Source organism: Diplotaxodon limnothrissa, linkage group LG11 (genome assembly GCF_057381915.1).
Source record: "Diplotaxodon limnothrissa isolate DT_005_m linkage group LG11, D_limnothrissa_male_GT1.1, whole genome shotgun sequence".
Taxonomy (NCBI): Eukaryota; Metazoa; Chordata; class Actinopteri; order Cichliformes; family Cichlidae; genus Diplotaxodon; species Diplotaxodon limnothrissa.
This window is the reverse complement of record NC_140606.1, coordinates 20,705,597-20,718,944: the sequence shown is the minus strand read 5'-3', so window position 1 is coordinate 20,718,944 and position 13,348 is coordinate 20,705,597. Positions and strand designations below refer to the sequence as shown.

General features: G+C 38.2%; 1 protein-coding gene across 1 annotated transcript in view; it reads left to right on the top strand.

The window, feature by feature from the left end:
* Positions 1-13,348, top strand: part of LOC146622661 (neural-cadherin) — a 143,260-nt gene that overhangs the window by 41,852 nt on the left and 88,060 nt on the right. The gene's annotated exons all lie outside the window — the stretch shown is intronic.

The following is a 13,348-nucleotide window of genomic DNA, read 5'->3' as shown; positions in this document are numbered from 1 at the left end:
GGTTACTTGGAAAGTTACGACGTAGAAAAGATTTCCAGTTAAGTCACAATTTACAACTTAGATTTCCTGCAGAAGTCTAAATCAGCCAGGCTAAAGTGGCTGTTAGAGGAACTGCAGTTTTACCACAATTTTGTTGGTTGTTTAGAAAGTTTAGCTTTGTGGGTAAGAACTTCATTTCATTTTTACATGAACTTAGTTCACCCAATTTTGGTCCCCTTTGGGGGTTTTACATGTTTCTGCATAGTGATTTACCTTCCTGCATCTTGTTTTCAGTTCTATTAAAATTCTCATTTTTGAGCCTTCACTACTGTCTGCAAAACTAAATCTTTGCCAGCTCTCTTAACTGGCAGGTAAACCCAGGGTGGAGCAGGTGATGAAGCAGATAGCAGAGTTACTAAGGAAAATTGACTTTGACAGAATCACTGATGGTGCAAAGGAAGCCATAGTTTCAACAGGGTTGACAAAAAGGACACAAAGTCACATAGTTTAGAGATTAAAACCTTGTTACTAGGTCTTTCTATACTCGCTCTCTAAGGAAGCATTATATCAAGAGGATATTGTGCCGTTGTCATTTGCAACATATTTTAACCTCCTTAGATGCATTACACAGGTTTTTCTCACTCATTTTGCACTGTGTATTTCAACAGATTTCACCACTTTTAGGCTTCACAATCGCTTTGCTGTGTTACAATTAGGTTAGCAGTGAACTGCACAGTTGCCTGCAATGGATTTATATTGATCTGAGGGCTGCAGAATGCTCAGGAGGACCACCGCAGGGTGTCCACAACCACCGTAACAAAGTGCTTTGGTCTCACAGATTTCAGCAGCCCTCGTCTGTGTGAATTAGCCAAAGTAGCGGCTTTGGAAGATTGGACCAAATTGGCCGAATGTGTGTCCGTTATTCTGTGTAGTTGTGTTGGATGAGTGTGTTCCTGAGTGTCTCAAAAGCTGGATGTTTATCCACACAATGGAGCAAATCTAAGCCTTTGATCACCCGGCCGAGTCACCAGATTTGCAGAGAAGAGTGTGTGTTTGTTTGTACTTGTTTACCTGTCTTTGTGAGGACCATAGTTATAGACCTTGGGAGTGAGGACATTTTAGGAAGGTAAGAATATTTCAGTTAGTCTGTGATCTTCAAAAGGAGTTCAGAGGTTTAAGATTTGGTTCAAGTGCTGATTCAGGTATAGTTTAGTTTTAGGGTTGGGGCTATGCATTTTATTAAGATAGTTGGGTAAAGGGCCTGGGAGTGAAGGTCCTCGCAAAGATAGAAATTCAACACTTTGTGTGCAGATAATCACAAGTGCATTAGAGTTTATCTCTGAAAGAAAGTGGCTTAATTCTGTTCAGTTTAAAATACCCTTGTTGTTGTGTGTGCATGTGTGTCTTTGTGTTATAAAGTGGGTTTGTGTGTGCTTTTATGTTTTGAAACCGTGAGCAATGTCTATGCATGTGTCTCCTGACAAAATGGACCAGCAGTAGATGGACTGTTGCATTTTAATCTAATTTAAATGAAAAACTGATTACAACAGAATCTGCTCCTTTCAAACTGGGATATCAGTATAGTTATATTATTTACATTGCTACTCCACTACTGTGAAGACCAGTGGAGGTAGGTTTTTTTTAGTATAGTTTGCTTTCTTTGTCCATCAGCAAGATCTCTAAAAAACTACCATGTTAAATTTCATGAAAACTGGTTAGGATGTAGCTTCATTAAAGAAATAACAAATTAAATTTTGGCGCTGATCATAGTTAATTGCATTAAAAATTGCAACAGGTCTCAGTAGCGATAGGATTCTCCAACAGCCTTGAAGTTTGTTATTTGTTTTCTCAGTTGGGGGTTGAGATTTAAAATTTTGTGATGTTAGTGTCTCTGTGGTGTAGTAGTATTTGCCTTATACATGGAAGGTCCCGAGTTTGAGAGACCAGTCTACCTGTATTGTTGGTCCTAAGCCTGAATAAATAGGAGAACTATGTCAGGATGGGCATCAACAAACAGATCCATTTTCTGGGGTAAAATAAGGGAGAAGTCAGCAGCACCATATGGTGATCTAAAGAGGACTATGGCACTCAAGCCTAGTTTCGATCTCCTTTTTTTAGTTGTTTGGTTAAGAAATGCTTGGTGACAAGAACATCTTGTTTTGGGGGTTTATTATAAGTAAACTTTTGGCTTTTGTCAGTAGATGTGCATTACAAGCCATTGCCTCTATACACAAGCTGTAATGTTTGTGGACCCTACAACTGCATGGATATGGGCACGAATGTGTAATTAACAAACTCCACTTTTCTTCTTCTCAGTCTTTCCACCAACTGTTGAACCCTTTTTTCCTTTCAGATATCAATAATGAACAATAGTGGTCCTAGCAATGGTATCGGTCAGGGCTCTGTTTAGGCCACTCAGTTCTTACACCTATTACTGGAACAACACTGGCTTCATGCACCAGTGCTGTTGACACAGAAAAGAACAAACACATAAAGCTAGCTATACCATATGTTCACTACTAAATTTGTGGCAGGACCATAACCCCTGCTCGGTTGCATGACTGCATTTACATGCAGCTGTTACCAATAAAGTCAGAATAATACTTTTAGGCACATTACATCAACGTAATACTTCGGAAGCACTCAGCCTAAAACTTTACAGAGAAGACAATAAACCTACAATTTTACTCAACGCTATAATCTTAACTAAACTGTATTCAAACTGGAGTGATCGGGTTAAGATTTGGTAAAGGTTTCCCCTGGAAAAAAGTTTGATAATATCAAAACAGTTTGTGAAAGATACAAATTAGTTACACATTAGAGACATCAAACAGCAACACTGCATAAAAATCAACAACTGCACACATATACATGAATAAGCATGCAAAAGAACAAAAGTGCAGTTGATTAGGCAAACGACACACGCGCATACTCCTACTGGAGCTTTCTTCTATTGTTGATTATTTTTATTCTTTCCATATGATGGTGAGAGATAACAGATTTACACAAACAAGCAGACACACACACAGACACACATCTGAGTCACAGTGAGGAAATCCCATCATGAGTTGAAAGCTCAAACATGAGACACACACTCACACTCCATCAGAACTGCAGAGGGTTTGTCACAGAGAGATTTGAGATGACACAAATACACAAAACACATAAAAGCACAAACAAATGCACTAAAGTACACACTGTTACCCAGATGTACAGCCGGTGGCTCCACAGCTGCACTCCATAAAGTCCCTGAAGGTTATGTGGCTGCTATTTATGCCCACCTGCAGACACCTTCTACCAGCTGATGAGTGACATATTTTTTAATATACAATTTATTTAAAGTAATTTTTTGCATGTTTTATCTACGCACTAATACTGAGGATGCACGAGTCAGAGGCATGGCCACATAGTTTTAAAACTGAAGACCCACATACTTCACATTCCCACAGTTGTCAGTGTTGGAGTTTCTCCATCAATAATCAATGAAGTGCTGCATTAAACTTTCACAGTTTTATTTTTTAATGGCTGACAAAAGTCCTCCGATATTCATAATTCAGACGACAGCCGCTATTTCTCACATCACACTGGATTCTTCTTCGTCAGTCAGCGTGACAACGCTCTGTCAGAGATGCCGAACAGCTTGAGTAAATCTACCACAGACACAACTTAAGTCTATGAAATATCTCACAACCTGCCCTAACAAAACTTAGCCTGAGACCTGAAAACAGGTCCTCAACATGCCTATCAATCATAAAGGCTGCTAAAATTGACATAACAAACTCCTCTAAAAAATTATTTAAAAAACTTTGCTTGACCTTTGTTGAATCTAAAACCCTCCCACTGTACAAATTGCTGAAACATTTGTCTTAAAAGGCTCAGTCGCTACTAAATCATTTCTTCTGCTACTCATAAAAAGAACTCTGACATTAGAGAAATAGAACGTGATTGGAAAGTTGACTTTGCTGGAATTTGTTGTTCAGAAAAACAAAGCAAAACAAAAAAACATAGTTATCTTTAATATGTTTTTTCTTGCTCTTCAGGGAACCTTGTTTTAATGCCTGGAGTATCTTTCCTTGTGACAAAATAATGCCATTAAATGAAAATTTGATTCATATGGTGTTTTTCTCAATCATGGCAGAAGTCTGATGTCTGAAGCAGAAATGTGGAGGATGACATGATGTTAAAATATGGTGGTAACAGTGGACATTTTCAGTCTTAGGGTGTCACACTCAGTGGTTTGCATAAAACATCATAGATTGTTGTATAGAAAGTAACATATTTATTGGTTGCAGAAATCTGCAGAAATAACTGGAAACAGATCCTGGATTTTGGACTGAGTGCAAATCTGTCATAAATCCCTCCAAAGTCAAAACCTTACCATCTCCACAAAACGTCCAGAAAAAACTAGCAATCTTTTAACCTTTTTCGGTGTTGTTAAAACAAATAGACATAATATACAATTTGTATCCACAGAAGTTTAGCCTGGTTCAGTGTATTCTGATTTGGTCCCATCTTAATGGGGTTGTCTGTTGTCTCGGCATTTGTGTCTTATCCTGCTCCAGTTAGCTGTTTAGCCGAATCTGGGAATGTCTGCTGTGGTCTATTCTGGAATTTGGAAGTTTGTTTGTTTGTTTGTTTTGTAATTTCGTGTCTTGGCAGGGTTGGTTAAACAGTTAATAAAAAGGATAGATGATAATTTCCACGCCAAGATTTGTTCAGTTCTAGTATCTTTTTAGCCTTTTTTTTTTTTTAGTTTTCACTGCTGTCTGTCTTTTCTCTATTTTTTACCCTTTCATTGTCTTTTTATTGTCTTTACTTTCTCTTCTCCCTCCTTCCTTTTTCCGAGGTTTTCTTGATTTTAACAGATTTACACACTAAGATGTTAGATTTTTTTTTCTTTTCCTTTCAGCACTTCTTACCCATCCTTTCATGTTTTCACCCTCTCTTGTCGTCTTTTCATCTTCTGGTGTAACTCTTGCAGAACCAATCTGACCGTCTCTCTCTTACACACATACACACACACCAAATGCATTCCTCTGATTGCTGGAACTCTCCTCTTTTTATTTTTTGAGGGTATATAGCCAAGCTCCACCTGTCTGTGCCTCCAAGCAGATTAAAACAAACGCTCTGAGTTATCGGTAAATCCTGTTTGACCCGTTCAGTTGCCCCACTCCCCATAACTGTTTCATCCAGCCAATCATGAGGGAAGATCAGATAGAGGAATTAAGTGGACTGAATTTTCCATTAGATATTTCACTGTTTGATTTTAGCTGGCGGTGGTGTTTTCCTCTTCTTTTTTTCCCTCTTTCTCATCTTTTTTGACATTTTTCTTTTCTGTCTTTCCTTTGATGTATGTCTCCTCCAGTCTTTTTCTTCGTTATCCCCCCCCCCCTTTTTACCCTCCTGTGTCATTGATCCTCTCTGCAGTTGTGTCAATAGAAATCAGGCCCATGGATCCACTGTTTGTCTCTATGGATTGAACCTAGGGTTGGGTGGGCATTGAGGCTCTTGAGCACAGGGGACCCCCTAGGGCTATATATTTCCCTCCGTGGGAAACGGGGATCTTTCCTGCCAACCGAGCGAAGCGCCGCTTAGTTTCTGCCTCAGTTCGCTGTGAACTGAACAACAGCGGCTGATGCAATGATGTCATCATTTGCTTTATGGACACAGCAGCCATATTTAATTTATGTCACTCTTATGTCTCATCTGATCCATTTTATTTATCTCTAGTTCTCCAGTTTGTGGTATTGCAGCAGCTAGACTTTAGTATACACATGCACACAAGCATATTAGGGTTTGTTATTTACATGAATATCTTTTCCAAGTAGTGAAGCATAGTAATTAGTCAGAAAAGATGGTAATGGACAAAATTTATCCTTTAAAAATATATTTGAAAACTAAAGATACCACTTGATTTATGATTCAGTGAAATTGGTCTTTGTAATATTTGAAACCAGGCAGAAATAACTTTAAAGTTAAGTGGTAAGACTTTGGTTTTGATGGAATTGTTAGTTGTAAAACTCATGTGCACTGTATTCTACTTATTTATTTTCTTTATTTATAGTTGATAGTACAGCTTAGATAGTGTTATACACTCTATTGCCATTCTCCTGCCCCCCTTTGCTCTATTGTCTCACAGCAGTAGCAGCAGTCATATTTTGGCCCACTGTCATTTAAGTTTGTAGGGATTTGTTTATGTATCGCTCCCTAGGTTCTTCCACAGCATTTCAGTCAGTTTGAGCTCTGAACTTTGTTTCAACAATTGTGAAACCTTCATTCTTTTGTTTTTCAGCCTTTCTGTTGCTGCTGTACTTGTGTGATTTTAGCCAAGCTTCATCTGTTTGATAGATAGCCTCACATTTGACTCTAGTATATTTTGATATACAGAGGAGGTCATGGTTGACTCAATGACTGCAGTGTGTCCAGGTCCCGTGACTCTAAAACAAGCCTAGAATACTCACTCTTTACCACTGAGCTTAACATTTGGGGGTGAATTTTCTGGAATATCCACTCCTGGGAGACTATCAATTGTCTTGAATATTTTCCACTTAATTTTAATTTAATAATAATTTAATTTTTTTTTTTTTTGTAGAGTGATGCACTTCAAGTATGCAAATGGTTCAGTCAGAACTTAGTGTTGTCCTGCAGTGTTCACCCTATTATGGATATCTCTCTTCTCTTCAATTTCCATTTTCCCATCATTCCATCCATTACTTGCATCTTCTGTCTCCTTCATTCTTTCAGCCCCTCTGCCCTGACCACAGAATGAAACCTTAATTGAGTTTTCATGTTGTCCCGGTTCCTCCTACAAACCACTGCCAGTCTGTAGTCCCCATCGCATGACAATAGTGATCATAAACATAAAACAGACCTACACGTCCATTTGTGGAAAATGCACTCTTACTCTGTGTTAAGTGCTGTACCCGCAATTATAAATTTCCTAAAGACCTAAAGACTTACTTATTAAGTACTTATTAACATTTTAGCAACATCTGTAGGGACATTAGTGAGTAGAAATGTGCAACCACATTACTACCAAAACAGTTGACTTTAACATGTGAGAGTCTATATTCTAATAACTGAATGGGAACATCTTCAGCACAATAAACTAAGGGAACTACATCTTATTCAGAAGCACATTTTAGATCACTGCTTTTAAACTAATCCCGTGGCTAAACTCAATGTGTAAAACATAATCAATTAAAATGACTATGCGAGGCATGAGAAGAGGGTGTAGTGTAGGGTGTAAGAGTTACATTTCTGCAACTAAAAGCAACAGCAAATGTAAAAACATTTGTTTTATATACGTATATTAGCTGTTGTGCACAGGGTAACCATTAATATCAAGTTGTTTTATCTTACCTTCACATCTACCTCTGATTTATGTGTCACCTCCCACTGAGTAACAAATTAATAAAATCTGCCTTTGGTCATTTCACTTTCAACTGGTGAGATAAGCCCACAAAACCTGAAGTTGTTTTCAAAAATAAAATGGGAAAAGTGATGGAGAGAGTTCAGCTTGATTTTTTTTTAATGAAAATGAAATATGAAAGCTTTTGTGAAAGCTTTAAATTTGGTTTTTTTATCCTTTCAATGTTTTCCTGATTTGCTTCACTAATTCTTTTTCTTAAATGTCAATCCAGTTATAATAGCTCTGTTTACTGTTACATTGCTTCATTTTTTTTGTATTCTGCTCCTCCAAACAGGCAGTTTTATGCATTGATTTTTTATTTTCTTGTCATCTGTTATTTTCATCATTATCTGCCTTGTTATCTTAGCTCTAAACACGGATTCTCTCTCTGTCTTCTCTCCATCGTTCCACCCTCGCTCCCTTTTATCCCTCTCTCTCTTCATCAGCAGTGAAAAATGGGGCTTAATTAACTGTGTGCCTGCAGGACTTTAGCTTTCTGTGTATATGTGTGTGTGCAGAGGTAAAGTAGGCCAGTCTATAAGGTGGTTAATTAGGATTCAGCAGGCCTCTGTCCGCTGGCTCCTAGGGACCAGATGGAGAGCCGGGTTCACAAACAGAGGAGGGTTTGTTCAGTGATGTTTTAACTTTCACTTTGGTTCAACTGTGGAAGGAGAAGCCAGATTCAAATTTCTTCATGCATCGTTTGCTTCGCTTTTCACACATTATATTTCTTCTTTGCTTATTTGAAATCTAGCAGCTTTTATAGTGGATTTTTTCATCATGTTGGCGGGGGTACCTGGGGTTGAAGATGCTTTGGAGGTTCCACCACCTTGCTGATAACACTGTTATTTGTCTTCTAGTGTTACATTCAGGAAATCATCACAGATCTGCTCCCTGACTGCTGCTAACAATTTAGCCTGACTTTTTCTTACATTTAGAAAATCAGAAACACCCTCTTTATAAGCAGTTTCAGCTAGCAACAGCCAGCAACATCTCGCAAACCAGTCAAGGAATAGACATTTTTGTCTAGTGACTACCGGAGGTTGCGAGGGTTGTTGCTAAGCAGTCTCTAGGGCTGTGTTACTGAGGCCTAATCTTACTACTAGTAAGTCCTTGGTTAAAATGCTAGACTAGCTTAGCAAATTACTTGACCAGTTAACACGATCCATGACACTGTGTTATGTATGATACCAAATGGTATAGATTTTGCAGACAATCATGTACTGATACAAACCAGTAGTACAATAGCAAGTTCAATGTTTCAGTTCTGTTTATTTTTATATGTTTTCTGGATAGCATGATCTTTCTTCATATCATTTGAGTTTGAATTCTAGTTTTTATCTTATTCTATTTCCCATGATTCTGTTCTCATGGTTTCTTCATTCATCTAAGTCAAACCTTTTTTTGTAATTTACAGATGTAGTTTTAGGTATTCCCTCATTTTATTACTTTCTTTACTATTAATTTGTAGCTTCTGTCTTTTGTGTCCTGTTTCCAATTTTGCTTCCCCTTTCCCATCTTCTTGATGTTGTCTCTCTTTACCCTGGTATTTCCCATATGCCTCAGTTTTCCATTGTTCTTTGTCACATCATGCCACACTTCCCATTTACTTCCCCTGCTATTTGTAATTTTTTTGGAGTAATCTGAGTAACTCGTATTTGAGTCTGCATTTTGAGTTCAGAAATGCGCATACAGTAATACAACACACGACTCTCCATCATGTGCTGTATTATGCTGTCAATATAATAGCTGTCTGTAGTAATAACCAAGAGTGTTGGTGGTGATGGAAATTACATCTACCAGAGGTTTAAAGGATTCTCTGCTTCTTTAGAATTCTTTAAAAAATCACGTGCAACATATATACAATAAATATTTTGCTATCATAGCAACAAAAAACTATTCTCAGTTTAGGTCAAATGCCAAGTACTTTTAAAATATCCTTAATATTTTATGTCCTATAGATGCAAAGAGCTAATTAATGTAGTTTATGTAGATAGACATATACAAAGATGTATACATTCAATTACACAGCTTTTTCAGTTTCACTATAAATCTTACTACTAATGAAAAAATACAAATCAAAAATATGAATATACTGAGTCACATTAAATTGCAAACAGTAACTATTCATCATCCAAAATATACTCAAGCCCTTCAAATTCCTCAGATATATTAAATACCTTGACACACACACACACATACACGGACACAGGTGGTGTCACAAAGCCAGAGTGCTTTCACATGTGATAGAGACTTAACGTGTTGTCCCAGCAACCAGTCCCATGAGAACACCTGCTTCCAGCGAGTCACCACGGAGACGCATCCCACTACGTCAATCACACCCACGTACACATGCAACCACATACATACATGTAAACACCTGCGCTATGGCAGTCATGTGCACATGAGTTATGGTTTTGCACATAAGTTGTAGGGACTTAAGTCTGTGTGTTGTGGGTGGGCTGAGGATGGATGTTTAGATATGATAGAGAAGGTTACAGTAAGGGGCTCTGGAATACATTATGTCAACAAAGGTCCTCATAGAGACAGAAAGACGTGCATATATGTGTGGCGCAAAGTAGCATAGCACACTGCAGCAATCCCAATACAGATGTGTCAGTTTGTGAGTCTAAACCTACCTGCTACACACACATCAGGGATAAAAGGGATCAAAAGGTCTGCAGAGAGGTTTTACTCTGGGGCTTATCAGCTTTCTTCTTTATTTTCAAACTAGTATGATAATAATCCTTAAAAAAAAAAAGAAAACAAATAATGATGGGACTGTTTTCTACAGAACTGTCAGCTCCTTCTAAATAGTGCTTATTTTATCTTTTATCTTTAACTTTATTAGAGTGGCATTTGCCCTTGAGTTAGGCCAAGTTCTTTTTCTATTCAGCCTGTTCTTCTCCTTACATTGACTTTGTACACCAAAAAGCTTTATTGAAAGGATGTGACAGCACAACATTAGTCTTTTATATACATTTGTGCTGTTGATTCTGAGAATATGCTGTATTTTTTTCATTCTTTGGGGATTTTCTCTATAGCAAACGTCTTTGGTTTTTCCTACATTAATCTTTTGAAGCATCACAAAAAAACTTAAATGCGATGGGAGGTTATCCGGGGGTCGGTGAGTTGCCTGAATCTGCGTCTGCTTGTTTTGTCTTTCCTTGTATTTGACATCTCTGCACTTTTCTTCTCATCTTTAATCTTTCTTGCCTGTTTTTGTATCTGAGTTTGTTTCTCCTGCTGCTCTGCGTAGCAGGTTGTGACAAACAGGTTTGTTAAAAGCTTTTTATACATAAACACATCTTTCACTTTAATCACCTTTCATCATCGGCTGTGTGACAACCTGTGGGCGCGACCACATTTTAATTTAATCCCCCCGCATCTTGTTTTCCAGCCCTCTTCTAATTGAAGCTCTTGCGAGCACCAGCAACAGCTATTTCTGAAGCGCCGTTGGTTGGCTGCCACAGCTCAGCTTCACGCTAAATGCATCAGCTGCCATTCAACTTAGAGACTCAGAGGGAAAAGACAGAAAATAGCTCTTCTCATTGTGCCTCTGTCCTCTCGATTCGGTTGCATCCTGTTCTGATCCCGGTACGCTGTGTGTCATACAAACAAATCCCCTCCCCAAACAAATAAATGAATTTAAATTAAAAGACAGCAGAATGGAGTTTGGTGTAAACAAAGCACAATTCCCTTTCTCTTTTTAGCCTCATTTTGCATAACAAGCCATGACACGCTCTGCATTGAGATTCAAATGAGTAAGTGGCGGCTTAAGATGGACTTAGCTGCACTTCACTGGGACTATTTATCCGGCTGTATAAAAGACATGTCATTCTCAACACTTCCTGTTTGACTAGTTTAGGACAGTCAGTGTTCAACACAACAGACGGTGAGGGATTTTGAACCGCTGAGAGCTTTATGAAACTTTATTGATCTCTGCCAGGAAATTAGGCCATTGCAGCAGCCAAACCGATTTATCAGATAAGCAGGGGACAAGTACAGTCAGCACACACAAACAGAACAGAAACAAAGAGCTCGGGCCTCTTCCAACGTGTGTTATATACAGGGAAGTGACAAATTAAACATCTTCCATTCTTCCAAAAGATTTGTCCTCATTTCGTCTTTTGATAATGGTGATCGAGAGCACCGTTTAACACGTCAATCCAAAATGTCTCAGATGTTAAACTGAAACCTGTTGACTGGGAAAAACACATTTTCATCAGATCATTAAGTTATCCCTGGTGCCATTATGGATCGGGGCACTGTCATCCTGGAGGAGACCACGCCTGTCTGGATAGATATGGATGGATATGTTTCATCGTGTGATAAAGATGATATCAAGCAGTGTTTCTTCATTAAGTGTGTAGTGTGTATGTAGTAACAGTTTCCTTTTAGAAGATCCAAATGATGCCTGCAGAATTCCCCAAAACAGAATAACAAAGCCATCTGAGCCCCCTACTGAAGCAGTCAGGGCTCCATGTTTTCCTTTGATTTGTCACCTTTTTTCCTGAAAGGATCACTTTCAATATAGGATTGAAGATGGGATATGTTGTGGCAAATGTGCAGGCTACATTAAACTAACACCAACATAACAGTCTGAAAGGAGTTCAGCAGGGACTGAGATGTAAATGACAGACACAGTAGAGTTGACAGTCTGAGGATAGAAGACTGGGAATTTTAGACAAAGAGATGAAAAACGAGCAGTATTTCTTCTCCAAACATTAGTTTTCTCAGTGGTGAAGTCCAGCTGGGACCCATGGTATGACAAGACTGTTGTACTATACTGTTTTTTACTTACTTGCTTAGAAAACATTTATGTGTATGTGCGTGTGTGTGCGCTATCATGGGATACCTCATCGTTTTTGCAAACAACTGATGGCCGAGGCTTATTTGTATTTGTCAGTCGCCACTTCTCCCAACACTTTAAAATATTAAAGTGTCACAGAAGCTTGTGGCTTTTACTTATCTTTATGAATTTAATATCTATTGAATATTGTGAATGCTGCTGAATAGTGACACCATTTGCATTTAGTCTGGTTTCCAACCCGTCTTGTTTTCATTATGTAAATCTGCCAGCTACTGGCTGCAAAATGTCCTTGGAAAAAGGAGTTCTTTCACTTAGGATTCACACTGTCTTGGTTGAACCATTTGCCCTGGGAATAGCAACTGGTAACTTTTCCCCAGGTAGCTGAAAGCGTGGAGTAAACAAAGAAACTGAAAGGTATGGTTTGGGTATGAGCTTTAGATATGCAATGGCGTTACAGTGAGAGCTCAAGGACTAGAAATGGTTCCAAGGCAACATTTATTTTGCATTATTTTCACTAGATAATTAAGCAAGAATAGCTGCTTACTAGTTAACCTAGAACAATAGATAGTTTACAAATTAAAATTGATCAGAAACCAAAAAAAACCCAATGTTTACAGCAGTGGCCCCCTCTGCGTTTGACCTACAATAGTAAGTACTTTAGATCTATTACAGTCTGTCATTCCAAGATCTAAAAGCTCAGTGGCCAATGACCAATGGTCAGAACTACAAGTTGAAATGTAATTTTTCTGAGACCCCATAGAACAACATATCACATAATAATATAATTTTGATTAATTTGTTTGTGAAGGTAAGATCAGTTAAACTGTCCTGAATTTCTTCACTTGACTGTCCATCAATGAGAGCCTGCAGCGTGTTCTTAAGATATACAGTTTATCATATCAGACCACTGCTCTGTAAAGTAATTCACTGAGTCCTCTAACACAAAAACTGTGGTGCAGTTCATTGCACATGAAAATTTAATTTAACCAGTGATGAGGAATTACCCCAAAACACAGGGGGTTATGGGTAGAAGCAGAGGAATAAAATAAGTCATGGATGAAACGCTTAGCAGAACATAACATTTCTTCATGTGTTCTTAACAGGTTAGACAGTCGAGAAAACCTAAAATAATCTGAAATGGCCTT